At 40.0% G+C, this 19,137-nt stretch overlaps 1 pseudogene across 1 annotated transcript; it reads right to left on the bottom strand.

The window, feature by feature from the left end:
* Positions 1-14,948: 14,948 nt before the first annotated feature.
* Positions 14,949-16,396, bottom strand: LOC306864650 (carboxymethylenebutenolidase homolog; annotated as a pseudogene). Its single transcript, XR_013786103.1, has 5 exons — positions 16,186-16,396; positions 15,998-16,105; positions 15,780-15,922; positions 15,582-15,673; positions 14,949-15,128 (listed from the first exon to the last, which is right to left on the bottom strand). The product of XR_013786103.1 is annotated as a carboxymethylenebutenolidase homolog (transcript).
* Between the last annotated feature and the right edge of the window lie 2,741 nt (positions 16,397-19,137).

Below are 19,137 nucleotides of genomic sequence, written 5' to 3' on the forward strand. Positions count from 1 at the left end.
TGCTGGGATGTTGTTCTGTGGACCCTTACCTCTCTAACTAAACTGGGATTTCAGCAGTGGACGTGTTTGTGGCTCGTTATTACAATGATAATGGTACGTACTGCTTTTTTATTCTGCATGTTTTGATGTGTACTGTTTACGCAAATGTAGCAAATACATTCCTTATAAGCTTTGCTTCGAAAAACAGCGATCTGTCGTCGATGCTTGAGGCTTAGACCTTCAGAATGATATGTAGATTGTCAAGATTAATGATATTCTTTCAAGTTAAATTCATTCATAAACATTAAACTAGTGGGGAAAAAAATGCTTCAGTGCGTCGTTGCTCTGGTAAACGTTAACAGGATATACAAACCCGATTCCAAAAAAGTTGGGACACTGTACAAATTACAAATAAAAAAGGAATGCAATAATTTACAAATCTCATAAACTTATATTTTATTCACAATAGAATATAGATAACATATCAAATGTTGAAAGTGAGACATTTTGAAATGTCATGCTAAATATTGGCTCATTTTGGATTTCATGAGAGCTACACATTCCAAAAAAGTTGGGACAGGTAGCAATAAGAGGCCGGAAAAGTTAAATGTACATATAAGGAACAGCTGGAGGACCAATTTGCAACTTATTAGGTCAATTGGCAACATGATTGGGTATAAAAAGAGCCTCTCAGAGTGGCAGTGTCTCTCAGAAGTCAAGATGGCAAGAGGCTCACCAATTCCCCCAATGCTGCGGCGAAAAATAGTGGAGCAATATCAGAAAGGACTTTCTCAGAGAAAAATTGCAAAGAGTTTGAAGTTATCATCGTCTACAGTGCATAATATCATCCAAAGATTCAGAGAATCTGGAACAATCTCTGTGCGTAAGGGTCAAGGCCGGAAAACCATACTGGATGCCCGTGATCTTCGGGCCCTTAGACGGCACTGCATCACATACAGGAATGCTACTGTAATGGAAATCACAACATGGTCTCAGGAATACTTCCAGAAAACATTGTCGGTGAACACAATCCACCGTGCCATTTGCCGTTGCCGGCTAAAACTCTATAGGTCAAAAAAGAAGCCATATCTAAACATGATCCAGAAGCGCAGGCGTTTTCTTTGGGCCAAGGCTTATTTAAAATGGACTGTGGCAAAGTGGAAAACTGTTCTGTGTTCAGACGAATCAAAATTTGAAGTTCTTTTTGGAAAATTGGGACGCCGTGTCATCCGGACTAAAGAGGACAAGGACAACCCAAGTTGTTATCAGCGCTCAGTTCAGAAGCCTGCATCTCTGATTGTATGGGGTTGCATGAGTGCGTGTGGCATGGGCAGCTTACACATCTGGAAAGGCACCATCAATGCTGAAAGGTATATCCAAGTTCTAGAACAACATATGCTCCCATCCAGACGTTGTCTCTTTCAGGGAAGACCTTGCATTTTCCAACATGACAATGCCAGACCACATACTGCATCAATTACAACATCATGGCTGCGTAGAAGGAGGATCCGGGTACTGAAATGGCCAGCCTGCAGTCCAGATCTTTCACCCATAGAAAACATTTGGTGCATCATAAAGAGGAAGATGCGACAAAGAAGACCTAAGACAGTTGAGCAACTAGAAGCCTGTATTAGACAAGAATGGGACAACATTCCTATTCCTAAACTTGAGCAACTTGTCTCCTCAGTCCCCAGACGTTTGCAGACTGTTATAAAAAGAAGAGGAGATGCCACACAGTGGTAAACATGGCCTTGTCCCAACTTTTTTGAGATGTGTTGATGCCATGAAATTTAAAATAAACTTATTTTTCCCTTAAAATTATAAATTTTCTCAGTTTAAACATTTGATATGTCATCTATGTTGTATTCTGAATAAAATATTGAAATTTGAAACTTCCACATCATTGCATTCTGTTTTTATTCACAATTTGTACAGTGTCCCAACTTTTTTGGAATCGGGTTTGTATATATATATATATATATATATATATATTTTTTTTTTTTTTTACGCATTTTTTGGTGAATGCAGTATTTAAAACTTGACACTTCTATAGTTACATCGTGTACAAAGACCGACGGAAAATGAAAAGTTGCGATTTTCTAGGCTGATATCTCATTCTGGTGTAGGGGTTTATTACATTTTATAATATTAATACGTAATTTAAAGAAATAGTTTAATTTAGCTCAAAGGGAATCATTTATGATTTTATAGGGATTTGAACAGAATGAGTGTTACGGCGATTCACTGAACGAGCCGTATGACAAACTCTGTACTGGATATTAAAATCCAAAATATAGTGAAAACACTATTAAATAGCACAGTAACGAAATCGACAGATTAAGGCATTAACTTGTGAGCAGAAAACACAAGATACTTCTCTTTTAAAATATAAATCAGATTTTATTTATATAAACCTAAGACATAAACTAATCTAACACATGAACACAAGCATTCACACATTCACACGTTGCAGAAAGAGAGAGAGTGAGGAAAGGATGAGTTTAAGAGAATGGAAATGTGAAATCCCAAGTTTACAGCAATATGTTCAATTGCATAGACCTGAACAACCATCAATCACTTATTTAACCCTCGCTTTGAGTTTCTCAATGAGGCTAAAATTTATATTAAATACACCAATTAGAACCTGTTAGAATCTGGAGGTGTGTTGCTTGCTTTGCCTGTGTAACGGGGTTGTGTCCTCGTTGCAGACAGGGGGTTCCCCGAAGTGTCTGATTGGCTGGAAGTTCAGTAGTCTTTGAAGTGATGTCTCTTGGGCGTTGGCTGAGGATGCGGAGTTCTTTCTGGTTGAAGTTTGAAGCGGGTCGGAGCTGGACTTTGTAGCAAACTTACATTAGAACACGAAACTCCACGGAAAGAAAATAAACTAAAGTAAAAGAATAAAAAAAAGGATGTAACGAGACTAAGTTGTTTTCTTTCTCATTACGGCACGTGGGCCAGAGCACGCGGTGAGAGGGACGAGAGATAGAGAGCAGGGGCGTAAAAAGTAAGAGAGAGAGAATGGAGGAGGGACAACAGTCTTAAACTCGCTTCTGGACACATCCCCTCTGGATGTCTTGACCAATCAAATACTGTCCTTGCTTGGGGTGTTGGTCTGTTTCTCCACCAAATCATAAATCAACTTGTTATCTGTTCAGTCAGAGGTCCAAACTTTACAGGCTTTGGCAAAGTATACCTTTTTGAACATGATTTCATAATAAGACTATGATGCATTTGACAAAGAATTGATTGGAAGAAACATTCACAGCATGAATTTTCGAGCTCATACATACTAAATATGCAATATTTATCTTTAAGGCTCGAGCTATTCAATAATGATTAAAAAGACACATATTATTTGATTAAAACATGATATGTGGGTACAACATAAAAATGTCCTTTTAGGATGATTTTATGTGCATATGGAGAAGAAAGTTTTTGTATAGTTCTAAGGAGAACGAATGCATGTTCTTTAGAGAAGGAATGTTGGTTTGGACGGTCTTTTATGTGTGGAGACACGCCCGAAAGAGTCTGTAGCTAATGATTTTCTATCACAGGTTTACGTGTGAACATCAGTCTTGATTACTTGCAACAAATTTGACAGTCTCCTTCTTGAATTGGAATTATCAATAAGTGTTCGTTTGTCTCAGTGTTGCAAGTTGTTTGGTGAAAGAGGCTCGCTGGTTAGGAGGCAGGAATCCGATTTATGGCGTTGTCCTGTTACAGCTTTGAGGCCTCTCTGCATTCCAGCTCCTCAGGTTTCAGTGTTCTGATGCATCTTAAAATTGTCTGATTCAGTCTCTGATATCCTACACTGGTGTAATAATCAAGGAACTTTGCTGCCGTATGGGTGCAGCAGGCGCATGGGTGCAGCAGGCACATGGGTGCAGCGCCTGAAAATCGCAACTTTTCATTTTCCGTCGGTCTTTGTACACGATGTAACTATAGAAGTGTCAAGTTTTAAATACTGCATTCACCAAAAAATGCATAAAAAAAAATATGACAAAAAAATTGTTTTGTGGTACATTTTTGGCTCAAGGTCTGCATTTAAAGTCATACCAGAGGAGTTCAGCTGGGATCAGGACTTGGCTTTCTGCAGACCAGTCAAATTCTTCCACACTGACTGAATCAATAATTTATTTTTGAGCCTTGCCTTATACACAGAGGCATTGTCATGTTAGAATAGAAAAGGGTCCTGTCCAAACTGTTACTATAAAATTAGAAGCACACAATTCCCAAGAAAATCATTATATATGCTTAAACATTAAGATTTGTACTCATGGAAATTAGTAAAGTAGTCAAACCTGTTCGTTAGAAGGGGGTGACCCAATACTTTTGGCAATATAGTGTATTTCACAGTACTGTTTACTGTATTTAAAAAAAATAAATAAATGTATTTACTATTTGCCATATACACCAAGACACAATGTAATGTAAAGAAGTATGCCAGTCATTTATTGAGTGATGCGGTGTGTTACGGACCGGGTTTGGTGGGCCGCTCTGTGCCAAAAAGTCCAGGGCCACTTTTTGGCCCCAGTCCGCCCCTGGTTGCCAAACATTTGGTATAATACGGAATCGTCCCATATTTAAGGCATCAGTTTGTCCCGTATTTGCAGGCATACAACGTATGACCACCTAGACCATACAAATAACAAATAAATTATTATTATTCCAAATCATTGTTTGAATTGCAAGCGTAGCCTCTCAAGGAAGACTTTAAGACCAAGCGGAATCCTCTGCCGCCAGTCGCTCCTGCTTCACAGTGAGTGGGACTCGTGTTCTGCAAATCATTTTGGTCGAATGCAAAGACGTGATTATTGATCATAATCACAACATCCAGCTAGAAAACATACTATCTAGGCTACCTTTTCTATTTGCAATAGTTGGACCGAGGCTATGTAATAACTTTATATGTGAAAGCTTCAAAAGGCCCCAAAGCTGCGTTAGCCCAGGGCCAAGCAGCTATTATCCACTGTAATAATCTTTTGCTCAAAAGGGAACTGTATATAAATAATTACAATTAATTATGATTAATTACAATTATTTATATAGGCTGACAGTAATAACTGTAGCAGAATTAACTTGCCATCATCTAATCTGTTCGTCCAGCGAACATTTAGTGTAAAATTCATATAAACTCTAAGAAAGGATATTTTCTTGGACACAGAAAACACCTTTCTAAGTATTAATACATTAGAGCGTATAGTAAGGGTCAAAATCGTAAAGAGACATTTAATTTGCAAGGCAGAACCAGAAACTCATGTAATTTGTGCACTTTTATTAACTAAACACTAACGCAAACTAGTCTAACAAACAAACAAACATACGTGCAATCACTCATACATGGGGAAAGAGCAAATGAGAGTTGATGGATGAAACCATCAGGAAATGCAGACCAGAGAATGCAGTTATGGAAAAAGTCATTTAACCACCTATTTAAAACCATCAGCGCCATTCATAACGGGGTCTATAACTTATACTAAACCTCTGTTTCGTTTAGTTAAATGTTATACTTGCATTGCTTGGTTGTGACGAGTGTTCGGAATGCAGTTTCAGATGAAAGTCTTAATGGTTTCAAGGTTTTGGACTCCCGATCACGTTCTTCCGGATTGAAGAGTGATGAATTCCAAAGATGTTCTGAGGTAGAAATGTTCTTCCGAGGTAGAAAGTGAAAAAGAGCTAAGGAAGATATCTGCTAAGGTCCGAGGAGCTTTGGTTGAATGGAAAGTCAAGACCGCAAGGCCTGGCGCAAAACTTAAAAGGTGCAGAAGAGTTCTAGCTCACATCCTCATCTTCTCCGAATCTAACAGAACCGCAGACTGCCGGGTCGTCACTGAATGTGTGAGTTGTATCTGCTATAGAGGTCACACCCCTGGGGAGTCAAAGAGCCTATGGTGACTTGAACTTTTGGAGGGAAAGTTTACGACTCTTTGTCTCCATGCATGGTCATTTGCATATGAACTGGATTGGAAGTTGATATACAAACTATTTAAGATTCTTAGAACACTTATATGTTGCATAGGTGTCGATATATAATATACACTGTCAATTAGATCATCTGAAGACGAATTGATAGAGACCAAATATGGTATAAGTCAGGTAATATTAACTAGTGTTCTATCATAAGCATGGATAAAACAGGATACAATACACAAAAACATTTACAAGTGCAGTAATAATATACACTATGACCTGAAGATATGTGTGTTCATTCAAAGAAAGATTTTCTATGAATTAATTAGAGAAGAGTCAATTTTTATTGCATAATGTCTTTCCTAAGGGAAAATGAAGTGAGCTGCCCACATTCTTTTGAGCAATAAAACAAGTGTTATCAGATTGGTTGCCATGGAAAAGGGGGCCTGGAGTCATTGACAGACATACCAGCACCCAGTATGTAGTGGATGCTGTCAGGTGGTATGCTGTAGCAAGGTGCGGGTCCTCGAGCTTGTGCAGCAGGTGTCGAAGCAGTGTCACCAGTCGTCCTGAAGTGAGTTGGTCCGGGTCAGATGGTTGTTGATATTGTTAGCCAGTAGGCTATCTGTGGTACCCGTGGTGTGGAACAGCCGGGTTAGTCAAGTCAAGTCAAGTCTGCTTTATTGTCAATTCTTCCACATGTACGGCACATACATACAGAGAATTTAAATTGCGTTACTCTCAGACCCTTGGTGCACACAGTTAACATTTAAGACACTGACAGTAGACGTTCAAATACAGATAAATACAGTTTAAACATATGTACATACAACTATACAGATATACAAATGAGGACATTGTAGAAAAATAAAGAGATAGATAAAGTGGCATAAGGCACATGGCAGATAGAGTGCAAACCAGTTAAATAAAACAAAACTGTGCAGATATATGTGTAGTGCAAGAAGAGCTTATCAGTCTGTTAAAGTGACAAAAGAATAGTCTTTTATCAGACTATCCGAAGAGGTAGTTTGCAGTCAATGCTGGGTGAGGTAGTGATCAGTCCAATGTTGCACAAGTGACAGGTTCTGGTCACAGTTTTTAAGTGGGTGGGGGGTGGGGGGGCTGGAAGGTCCTGGGGATGTGGGGAGCTGGGGGGAGGGGTTGTAGTATCAAAGTTCAGTGTTGCATGGGGTAAAAGGGGTAAAAGAGGTAAAAGAGGGGAGGGGGGGGGGGGGCAAAGACGGGAGGGAGTTCAGCTTCCTGACAGCCTGATGTATGAAGCTGTCCTTCAGTCTGCTGGTCCTCGCCTGGAGACTCCGCAGTCTCCTCCCTGATGGCAGCAGACTGAAGAAGCTGTGTGTCGGGTGGGTGGGATCACCTGCAATGCGGAGGGCTTTGCGGGTGAGACGGGTGCTGTAGATGTCCTGGAGGGAGGGGAGAGAGACACCAACAATCTTCTCAGCTGCTCTCACTATGCGTTGAAGTGACTTGCGGCAGGATGCGTTGCAAGCGCCATACCACACAGTGATGCAGCTAGTTAGGATGCTCTCGATGGTGCCTCTGTAGAAGGTGCACATGGTAGACATGTTAGACTCTCACTGGCGACAGTGCAGGTGGTTCCAGGGGTTGCAGGGAATTGTTATGGAGATTTTGTAGTGTGAAGAGAATTTCAGACTGACCTAGGGATGATGGTAGGAGGGCAGCAGGTGGTTGTTAGCCCTCTGTTCTGCTGGAACGTCACCAGGAGTCTGATGTTTGCGGTGTCACTTTGCTTTTGTGGCGGCACTGACTTGAGCTTGCCTGAGTTGTGTTGGTAGAGGTTTCACTGTTGGGCATGTGGACCTGCTGCTCAATCCAACTTTATCTGGCTGCTTCTGGGGTGTCAACTGATTTTAAGGGATGCTCCTCCCTTGGAGGGGTCTGATGCTGCGTTGCGTCAGGCAAGGAGTCAGAAGTTTGTTCTTCGCAGTACTCCTCAGCTGAGTTTTGTTCCAGGAGCTCTTTTGTGTCAGGTCACGCAGTCGTTGAATAGGCATTGTGGGGCAGGCCATAATGCCTAAATGGTGACTTATAATGGGGTGGAGGTTCCAGAGGAAAAGGCTCTTGAAACTGATGTCCTCCTCCATTCCAGGTTCATGGCGAGCTCCGAAGAAAGCTTTTCGAAGTCTGTGGTAGTAAGCATGGGGAGTTTCATGACAGCCCTGTTCGATGGTTAGGGCAGCGATCAGTCCGTGTTCAGACTCTTGGCTCTGAGAATTATGTTATGATAGCTTGTTTAAGCTGCTGGTAGTCCGATTGGATGTGTCCTGGCTGTCGAGCCAGGAAGCGTCACACTTCTGGGCTACAGGTGATCCAGAGAAGATAGAGTCTATCTTGGTGGTTCACACTGGTCCACGACTGCAGATAAAAGTCAATCTCTCTTAAGTAAGCGTGGACATCATATTCTCCTGCATGTTCTGGTGTGAATGCAGGGATGTTTCTGGCCATTCGGTTTAGGTCTTTGAGTGTCACTCCATGTGCTGTTTCAGGGCTCGCCTGAATAAATCCCTTTCCTTCTGCAACTGCAGAGGTTTTCAGGAAGTTGACTTGTGAAATGTCAAGCAGAAGGCTTTGGTTCCCCCCTTCGTATCTGTGTACAGAAGTGAGGGGATTTGCACTGCTGGCTGTGTGACGTTCAGCAGGGTGCCTTTGACCTGAGTCCATGCACAGTCCGTAGGAGTGTTTCAGTTCTCTCATAGCCATGTCAAGCTCCTTGTTAATGTTGCAGAATTGCTGAGTCAAAGTTTGGACTTCAGCTCTGGCTGCATGCAGATGGCCTTCTAAGGCCTTAGTTCTGGTGTCCCTCTCATTAAGTTCCACATACGCTGTTTTTAACCGTGTCTTTGTGTGAAACAATTCTCTTTCCAGGTCCTGTCTGGTGGCTTTTTCACGCTGCACTTGGTGTGCAGCAGCTGTTAGAGCCTTCTGAAGACTGATGATTTCCTTCTGTTGTGCCATTCTGTAAGGTTCTTTGCATCCGTTCTGTGCCTTCTCTCACTGAGCGAGTGTCAGTTTCCTGTAGAACTCTGTGACTTGCAGGTTCAGTTCATTTACCTCCTGTCTGAGGCCCATGAGGGTGCGGGCCAAGGAGATGATGATGCTAGTCAGCTCCTGGTGGTTCAGGCTGGGTGTCAGGTGTCCTCTTGTGTCGTAGTCTCGCTGTTCCTTTCTCTGCCATGTTTTCAGGTGGTCCTGGTGAGCTGGCAGGGTTGGATGTCTGTGGAATGTCTGAGACACACTGGCACACTTGGGGGGAACACCAGAGAGTGAGAAGCAAAAGGCAAGTGCAAGTACGTATAGAGGCGTTAGGCTATCTGTATGGGGAACGGCTCTGTAGGCCGTGTAAGGTGTGAATAGCTGGTGAGGGGCAGCTAGTGAGGTAGGGTGCTAAGAACACAAGTAGAGGGTTTGAGTAACTTTGTTGACGGGGCTGTAAGCAGGGGTCAGCTGATGACCTGGCTATACGTGTGGTCCAACTATTACTCAAAGCACTGATGGTTCACAGATTTGGTCACTATGAAGGTATCAAATAAACAAAACTGAAATAAAATCAGGAAGAGACAGAGGGAGAATAAGGGCTTTCCTTATTTAGTTTATACTAGGAGATATGACTAAGCAGTTGTCACTTGTTCAAAGGAATGTAGCAGGGTCATAAAACCTAGGGAGACAAATTTAATTAAAATCAACTTAGCTGAATTGGTAAATTCAAGCTAAACAAGGGTAAATAAATAAAAAAAATCAAAGAGAGGTAGAATAAAGTCAAAATAAAAATAACACAAATAGAACCAACATATGTGAGGAGGGGCCAGCCTGAATCTAAACAGAAGGTGATAGCATAAACAGGAAATGAAACCAAGAGTGAGTGGTTCAGATGCTACACTCACACAGTGTCAGTTAGTTGGAAGCTAACAGCTAACAGTTGAGCTAAAGGATTTATCTTATATGCCTGCCCGGCTGCTAAAGAGTTGGCTTTGGCTACACTCAGTTGTTTGTTTACACAAGGGTCTGTGACGTGTGTTCTGTTATCAGATTGAACCGGAAGAGGCTGCTCTCAACTTCCGGGGCCACACGTTGTTAAGAGACCAATGCAAGCTTACAACACGCGCAAGTGGAGCAGGACTTGCGCTGCTGTAAACATGCATGGGCACTCACGCGCAGTCAGTTATGACGCATCGCACACAACATCTTTCACAAATCAAAACAGCACATTCACTTCACAGACAATGGCGATTACTAGTTAGCTAGGCTAGAATTACACCATTAATTCGCTATTCAATTGCATCACTTCAGTGACTACAATGATACGCGAAGGCTACAAGAAGTCCTTAACTCTGGGAGATGAGGAACATCGCTCAAATCACCATTTAACTAAATATACTGTAGCAAGATTTCTTCGTTGCCCCGTTTTAATATCACTGCAAGTGGGATTGCTTCGCCATGCAGATTAATTTGTGCCGCTAATCTGAGATTTGTTCATCAGAGAAGATTTACACATTTAAAGCTGAAATGGGGATTTCTTCGCTAAAATCAGATTAATTTAGTCTGGTGCCATCTATACGGGCTGCTAATTTGAGATTTAGTCAGAGAAGGTTTATGCTCTACTAACTACAGAAATTAGAATTTCTTTGCTAATATCAGGTTAGTTCCTTATCGTACGATTTAAACATTATAGCATTGATAAACTTTCTACTGCTCGTAGTAAGATGCATTCAAGCTATAGTCTATCTGATTTTATCAGAAACTGCATGTGTAAGACGTTAATAAAATTATGAGACAAACACACAAGTTTGATACAGAGTCTGCTTGTAAATAATGTTTAAACGATTGCCCGCATTCTCCACCATCTGTAACAATCTTTTGCTCAAAAGGGAACTGTATATAAATAATTACAATTAATTATGATTATCAATGATATATTAATCTTCAGGAATTACCTGTAGCATTAATAGTACAATAGAATGATTTGTTCGTCCGTGGTATGGACAGTATTAATCGTCTATTGACTCTAAGGAAAATTATTTCTCTGGCCATGAAAAATAATTTCCTTACTAATACATTTCGCATAGAACATAGTAACAGTAACAAAAGCAGAACGTTGAAGTGACCTCGTTCTGTTAGTAGCAGACACAGACAGCCAAGTGTGACTACATATGGATGTTTATACATTACAGGGGAACATGCAACATCTACCTAAACACAAACATACACACATTAAACATCAGAATCAGAATGAGCTTTATTGGCCAAGTATGTTTACACATACAAGGAATTTGTTGTAGTGACTGAAGCTCCACAGTGCAACAGAAAGACAGCAACAGGACAGGGCACAGATAATAAAAGAATAACAACAATTAACCAAAAGGCAATGTACAAAGCAGCAAAACACAATATATAATATAAACAACTATGTATGTACAGGTCAAGTATGTGCAAATACCTAGGTGCCAATGCAAGGAAGGCATGGAGAGAGAGAGAGAGAGAGAGCACAAGAGTAATGACAGGATTTACCCATCAGCTAAACACAACCTAAGAACCATAAGAGAATCACATCACCTTAATTAACAGGGGTTGAAGCCTAGAAGCACATCTAAATGGTTAACAAGCGGTTACTTGCATTGGGTTTTTGGTGCTGAGTAAAGTGTCCTGTTGCATGCATAATGTGTAGATTCTTGATGAATTCCTTTAGGAGTGAAAGCTTCGTCATTCCAGCCATGGGTTGATTTGTCCGAAGTGAATCGACAAAGTTATTGGACTTAAAACTGCCAGAAGCTCGGATTCCGAACAGATGCGGGTAATTCACACACAACTTTCATCCTCTCCAGTAGCGTCGCGTCTGGGTATGCAGGGTATTCAGGTGCATATAGGCCCAGGCAGATTTGGGGCCCACCGAGCCTAGGGGAACTCTTAACTGAAATGAATAGAGCCGTGCCTGCACGGGCCCGGCCATTGTCCGACAGCTTATCGGAATTCTCGGCCCAACTCCGACTGGATCCTGTGTCTTTTTTCTCTCTCTCTCTCTCTTCCCCATTAAGCGGCTTTCACAAAGGACGCGGAAAGTGCTACGCAGCGCTATGAAACCCATTTATTTTATTTACTCCCGACATCTGAGCTGCTGAAGACGCAGAGGATTAACGTTACTTTAGTTTTTGAAAGGAATGCGATGATCCCCAATCTGCCTAAATGTGTCTGTGTTCGCACGAATCATTCGTGATCCAGCTTCATCTACAGAAGAAGTGAGTATAAGGGGTTTTATGAATCTGCAAATCGCCTTCAGAGGTGGGTAGTAACGAGTTACATTTACTTCGTTACATTTACTTGAGTACATTTTTTGAGTAACTAATACTTTTAGAGTATATTTAAAGATGGGTACTTTTACTCAAGTACATTTTTAGTGAAAAAACGGTACTTTTACTTCATTACTGTGGGCGGTGCTCCTCTCGTTACTTTATCTTAATGCAATACAAGTTTAAAAAATGCTTCAATTTCTTCCAAACGCGACGTCTACTTTTCTCTGGACAATTAACGATGCCCATTCACGAATGATTCATTCTTTTGAGTCAATTCTGTTCAAAGGCTTGATCAAACCAGTTGGCTTCTTTTGTTTTTTTATCTGCCATCTCTATCTTTCTGTCGTCGCTCGGCTCGGCTAATGTCCGTCATGTGCACCGAGCACTCTCTCCCCTGCATCATGAGAAGACATGCCCCTTACTGCTGATTGGCTACAAGTTTGTTTTGGTACTCGGCCCCAACTCGTTTTCTAAAGCGTTTTTAAGTGCAGTAAAAGGTAAAACAATTGCGGTACAAATTAGTGTGATTATTAGTACTTAAATAAATATAAAATTATTTGAATACAAACACTAATTTACAACTGTTTTGCACAGCTACATAGGCTAAATGGAGATTGCTGACACCCCCTCAAACACTCAAGTTCTCACTAGCTCTCACATTAAAAATAAGATGGAAAGAAAAAAAAATGTATTGTTTCCATGGATCTAATCTTTGTATGTTTGTTTGATGTTTGAATCAGGTCTCCTCTGTTGGAATAGATGGTGCTGTCCCAAGAAAATAGGGTCCTGTGCAGTCCTAGAACTGCAGCCTATGGTATTGCAGGAACATTGAGTTGTTTTTGTAATTTGTTCAGACCAAAGTGAAAATCGAATGTTTTTACCTGCAAACTCGCAGAGCTGTAAACTGTGAACTGGTGGATTGATAAGAAGATAATTCGTTATAAAAATCTAAAAAGTAAAATGTGTTTGTATGTTATTTAATTAATATAATAATTTATTGACAATATATTTAAGTTAATATAATAATTAATACTGTTGACTCATCCATTTTCTTAAAAATGGTTAAAGGCTGAAATGTGAAGCGTATCATTTTATAAAATTTTACAAAACTTTGTTTTTGTGAAAACTTGTATTTGAACTGTAAATCATGCTTTTTACAGTCATTTTATAGTTTAATAGTTTACCATAGCCATTGCCCAACCCCACTCATATGGTATTAATTTTATTTGTGCAGGTCTTAAATTTGAGCTTAAAAATCCTGCAGCAACCCTGATATATCATAATGTATGGCCACTTAAGTTCCGTAGTGAATAGCTACGTGTTTGTCAGTACTATGTGGTTCTTGTTGTTGTTGTTTTTGCTTTTTACATGTGAACGTGTTTGTGTATTTTTGCATTGTTTTTCGTTTTTGTTTTTTTTTGCATTTTGTTGAAAGGGTTTTTTTGTGTATCAGTTGGAATGATGCTTTGCAGCAGTGCTGGTATTCTGGTGATCGCTGCTTTTCAGTGAGAAGTTGCCTTTTTATTTGATTTGCTCTTTTTCTTCAACAGTCGAAGATAAATGTCCCTTGATTGAGGGTGAAGTATTTGAAGTATTTGTGTGGTTGTCTTACATTGTTTTCTTTTTCCCTTCAGAACTGGGGTGCTAGTATTAGGCAGAGTCGTCCGTGTGTGGTGGTGGTGCGGCTGTCAGTTTGCAGTGTTCACAACGGGTGATTTGGTGCTGTGGTGGCATGTGGTTGCTGCATAGGCAAGACGATTCCCCGCAGTCTGAAGTGGTAAAGTGTGCGTGTGTATATAATTTTATGGGTGAGGTGTTTTAATGTTTGTATATTAAAGAGATCAATCCTGTATTTTATTGAATGCCATTATGAATAAATTGTGTGAAACATTTCATCATTGTTTGATACCTGTCTCAGCCACAACGAATCTGTGTATTGGGTACTTGATGTACTTCTGGGGTGGTGTAGTCTAAAATTTAGTCCCAAAATTGGCAACAGTTCTAATCCTTGAGATAGGAGGGCCACATATACACTATAATAGTAATATTGTGAAATGTTGTTAGCTAAATTATTAGCAGCCAGTCTTCAATGTCACATGATCCTTCAGAAATCATTCTAATATGCTGATTTGCTGCTCAAGAAACTTTATTTTTTATTACTTTCAGATTTTTACTGTCACTTTTGACCAATTTAATCCATCTTTCTTGAATAAAAGTATTAATAAATATATGTATATGTATATATATATATATATATATAACTGACCCAGTAGTGTAGATTATATTTTGGTTGTAATTTTTATTTATTTTTCTAACAACTTGCATCGGTAAGCTTTACTTTTCATGTAATGGGTTCTGCCTTAAAACTGGCACATACAAAAACATAATTTCACTTAAATTTGTCTTAAATCATTGCAGACATGAAGCAGCAGCATGTGATTGAGACCCTCATTGGAAAGAAACAGCAGATTTCTCTGGCCACTCAAGTAGTCAATATGATTCTGAAGATTGATGACATCAGAGGCCCCGGCGAGCCTGAAGACTGAGCGTTGCATAGCTGTGTTTCAGATCTGTTTCTGTTGGTTGTCACTTTCTGAAAGTTGCATTTGATTTTTGACTCTTGAGTTGCTATTGTAAAAAGTAGCAAAAGTTTACAAATGGATTTGAAGTTCATATCATCACATTGAGTGATTTACATCATCAGACTTTCACCTTATTTTAACCCATTACAGTTTATATGTACTTATTCAACCAGTTGAGCATATCTGTCCTGGCCTCCTCTATATAAGCTTTATCATCTGGATTAATGTCTTCTCACTTACGATGGACAAACCCATGTGTCTGCTTTGGGAAGATCTTCACTTGGAAGTCAGCAGAGCACTTTTCCTTCAGTCTTGTCTCTACTGTAGTCACCTTGGTTAAAAGAGAACAATAAACGTTAACTGATTGTCTATGCAAGGTTTATGGCCCTGATATGGGTTTATTCATTAATAAAGAGCATTCAGAATACATTTACCCCATTAATTTCTTATTTTATTAGAACTGAAACTCAAATAAAAGGATTTTAGACTGAATACTCATTGTATTTGTAATAAGATACTACAAAAATACTGTTAAATAGAACATGCCGCAAACATTTTAAGGAGTGATCTGATTATATTTAAATTGAGCTGTTTGGCCTGAAAACAAAGCATTTGATAGGTGCAAATTAAATAAAGCTTATCCATGTAACAATCTTTACTGTGGCATCAATAAATCAATAGGATGTGGAAAGAACAATGAGATAGATCGATAGAAATAATTTCTTGTTAGAAATTAATCTTGAAATGGTGCAAATCTAAAAATATGTCCTTGATCTCAGCTTACCTGATCAAGTGGAATGTATTCATCGTTTTCTGCAAAGATGAAGAAGGTTGGGCTCTTGAGATCAAATCTGTCCTCATGCTCCCTAACGATACCTGGGTAAAAGGAATTCATATATATAGTTGCTTGGATTGCAGAAAGCATCTTGCCATATATTTCCTGTATTCTTGACTGTTAAAGAAGACATAACAAATGGATTACCATAGACAGAGACAGCAGCTTTGATTTCCTGATACTGAAGAGCAATGTAGTGTGTTGCAACACCACCCCAGCAGAAGCCCACAACACCTATACGCTTCACACCGCACTGCTCCTTCAGGTACTTCAATACAACATCCACTTCCCTGGTTAAACGACAAGATTGTTTAGTCTTTCCATGGGTGTATCAGATGAGAACATTAAGTTAATTGAACTTGTACTTTTTGATGTCTGTAGGCTTTCTGTCCTCAAGCCACTGCTGAAATGTTGACCAGTCGTGAGATGGGCTCCACGGCTCTTTTCCAACAAAGAAATCTGGACATATAGCACTGCAAAAGAATCAAGTAAGAACAGGGATATCTGCAACCGTTTTCATATTTAAAAAAATATATAAAACATAATTACATACATGTATCCACTGGCTGAGAGCATGTCAGCCATGTATCTGGTGTTTGGAAGCTGCCAGCCATAAATGTCTTGAATTACAATAATGGCCTTCTCTGATGCTGGAGGCTTCACCACATAAGCTTTAATGTGCTGGATTTGAACTTCCTCTCCAAGACCTCCATATTCAATCTTGTCCCCATATCACATGGACAGGGCTTTGCTTCATTTGCCATCTGTTCACAAAAGGAAAACAGAGTGAACTCATTTTATTATTTAATACAAATTTTTCCATCTATGATCAGATCTCGGATCAGTCAATGAAATAAAGAAAGATCATAGCATTTCACATACACTTCATTTATTTTAAAATAGACTAATATGTATATGGTGTCATTTTCTTAATGTTGTGTATAAACTAGGCTATATTTTTACTTGTAGGCTATGTTAAAGAAATAAATAATAATAATAATAATAAAACTGTAATACTAAACTGTACAGCCATTAGATGTCATGTCTGCATAGCCTCTTATATAAATGCATACTGTATACGGTCTGTAATACCTAGATGGTGAAACAAGACACGATTTTTAATAGCTTTTACTATAGTTTTTATTAGTTTTCATTTTTAAAGTCATAGTTAAATAAAGTACTTGGATATTGATTTTTGACTTTATTTACAAATGTGACTAAAAGGAATCCAAAAAAGTAATCAGATTACTTTACTTTCATATTGTGGTACTTGGATTACGTTACTGTGATTTGTAGTAGTAATTTGTAACTGTTACTGAATACATTTTTAAAAGTAACCCTCCCTACCTATATTCAGAATTTGTGCTCTGCATTTAATCCATCCAAGTGCACACACACACCTAGAGCAGTGGGCAGCCATATTTTGGTATTGATGGTGGAAGAGAGTGCTGGTTATTTACCCTCCACACCAACAATTCCTGCCAGACCTGAGACTCAAACCCGCAGCCTTGGCATTCTAAGTCTGACGCTCTAACCATTAGGCCATGACTGCCCAGAACAAATTTGCACATAATATGCTGCTATGGACAACAACAACAACAACAACAACACACACCACATTATACTGGTTTGTACTTTGCATTATGGAAATGCACTTACCGCACCGCTGAACTTTGGATTTATTTCACTGTGAGGTAAGGAAAGGCTGAAATCTGACTCCCTATGTCGCAGAACACAAGACTGTAGATTTCGATGTTTGTACCTTCAGCAATGCCCAGCATGAAATTTTATATAGCCCGATTGATGCTATTCATCATGAGTTAGCATAACTTAGGGGCGGTTTCTTTATTAGAGCAACAGGGTGATGCACCACAAAAGTGTGAAAGGGAGGGATTTTTACCGATCACATTCAACCACAGTGATATGCTATCTGTCACTGTCTAGAGCAGGGATAGGCAACTTCGGTCCTGGAGGGAGTGTTTACCTTCAACCCTAATCAAGCACTCCTGCAGGAGTGTAAATATTGACAGATAGCGTAACACTGTTGTTGAATGCTCTCACACTTCGATGGTGGTGCATCACCCTAATAAAGAAACCACCCCTGAATTTTGCTAACTCATGATGAATAGCATCAAGCGTTTTATACAAAATTGACCCGTGTAAATTGTAACCGTGTCAGTAACATTACACCTACACCTTTGCAGCGCAGTACGGTATGAATTAGTGCAAACACAATGTCAGGGTGCAGAATAATAGTCAGAGTCCAGTCAGAGTCAGTGCATATGAAGTTGGTGTGCTGTTACTGGTACGAGTTCAGTTCAGTCTGATTGCCTGTGGAAAGAACTTGTCTTGCAGTCTGTTGGTACAGGTTTTGCGATAACATCTGCCTGATGGTAATGGTGAGGGCAATCCATGGCTAAGGTGGCTGGAGTCTCTGACAGTCCTCCTCAGATGTCCTGGAGCAGGGGTGTCAAACTCAGGCTACGTCCACACGAAAAACGGGTTTCTCCTCTCCGTATCCGATCTTTTTTTTTGCCTCAAATTCCGTAAACACGGAGTCGTCTCAGGAAATATCTGCGTCCACACGGAATCACTGAAACCGACTGAAAACGATGTAGTACACATGCCAGACCAATATGTGGCGCTGTAATTCTGCCACAGAGATACACAAAAAAACAGAGAAGAAGACTTGGACCATGTGCATAAACCTTGCGCTGAATATAAACTAACACACAAAGCAGAAGATTGTGCTTTAATAAAACTAATGAGCTCAGTAGGTTCTGCAGCACGAACACAGGCACGTAGTCTGACATTGTTGTTGTCGCTGTTATGTGACGTAGTGGTGTCTGATTAGGGGCGGGACGTGGGCTGATGACGTCATCGTTTCAGAAAATATACGGATTCGCCGTCCACACGAAAACATGAAACCGGCGTTTTCAAATTTATCCACCCTGGGACCCGGTTTCAAAAATGATCGGTTTCACTCTTCGAAAACGCTGGTTTTGTGTGGACGAAACGCCTATACGGTAAAAAATGTATGCGTATACAGAGAAACCCGTCTTCGTGTGGACGGGGCCTCAGTTCCTGGAGGGCCACAGCCCTGCACAGTTTAGATGCAACCCTAATTAAAAACACCTGATCCAGCTAATCAAGTTATTAAGGCTTATTTGAAAACTACATGGTATGTGAGTTGGAGCAGGGTAGGAAGTAAACTCTGCAGGCCTCCAGTTTGACATCCCTGTCCAGGAGGGACAAAACATGTATTTAGGGTGGGGTAAATCAATAAACAATATATAGTATTTTTATTTATAATCGTTGCACTGGACTTACCACTGATTCTTGTTGGAGGTATGGGCCAAAATAATCCCTCCACAACTATCTTTCAGTTGTGAAGTTTACTTTTATGTTTAATTGCCGTAACATCTGAGCTGTCGCAGTAGAGCTGTTCATGAATGCAGTCTTCACAGCAGATACCTGATGGGTTCAGGCAGCAGTGCTTCACTTG

Source organism: Barbus barbus, assembly GCF_936440315.1.
Source record: "Barbus barbus genome assembly, chromosome: 46".
In the NCBI taxonomy this organism is placed as follows: Eukaryota; Metazoa; Chordata; class Actinopteri; order Cypriniformes; family Cyprinidae; genus Barbus; species Barbus barbus.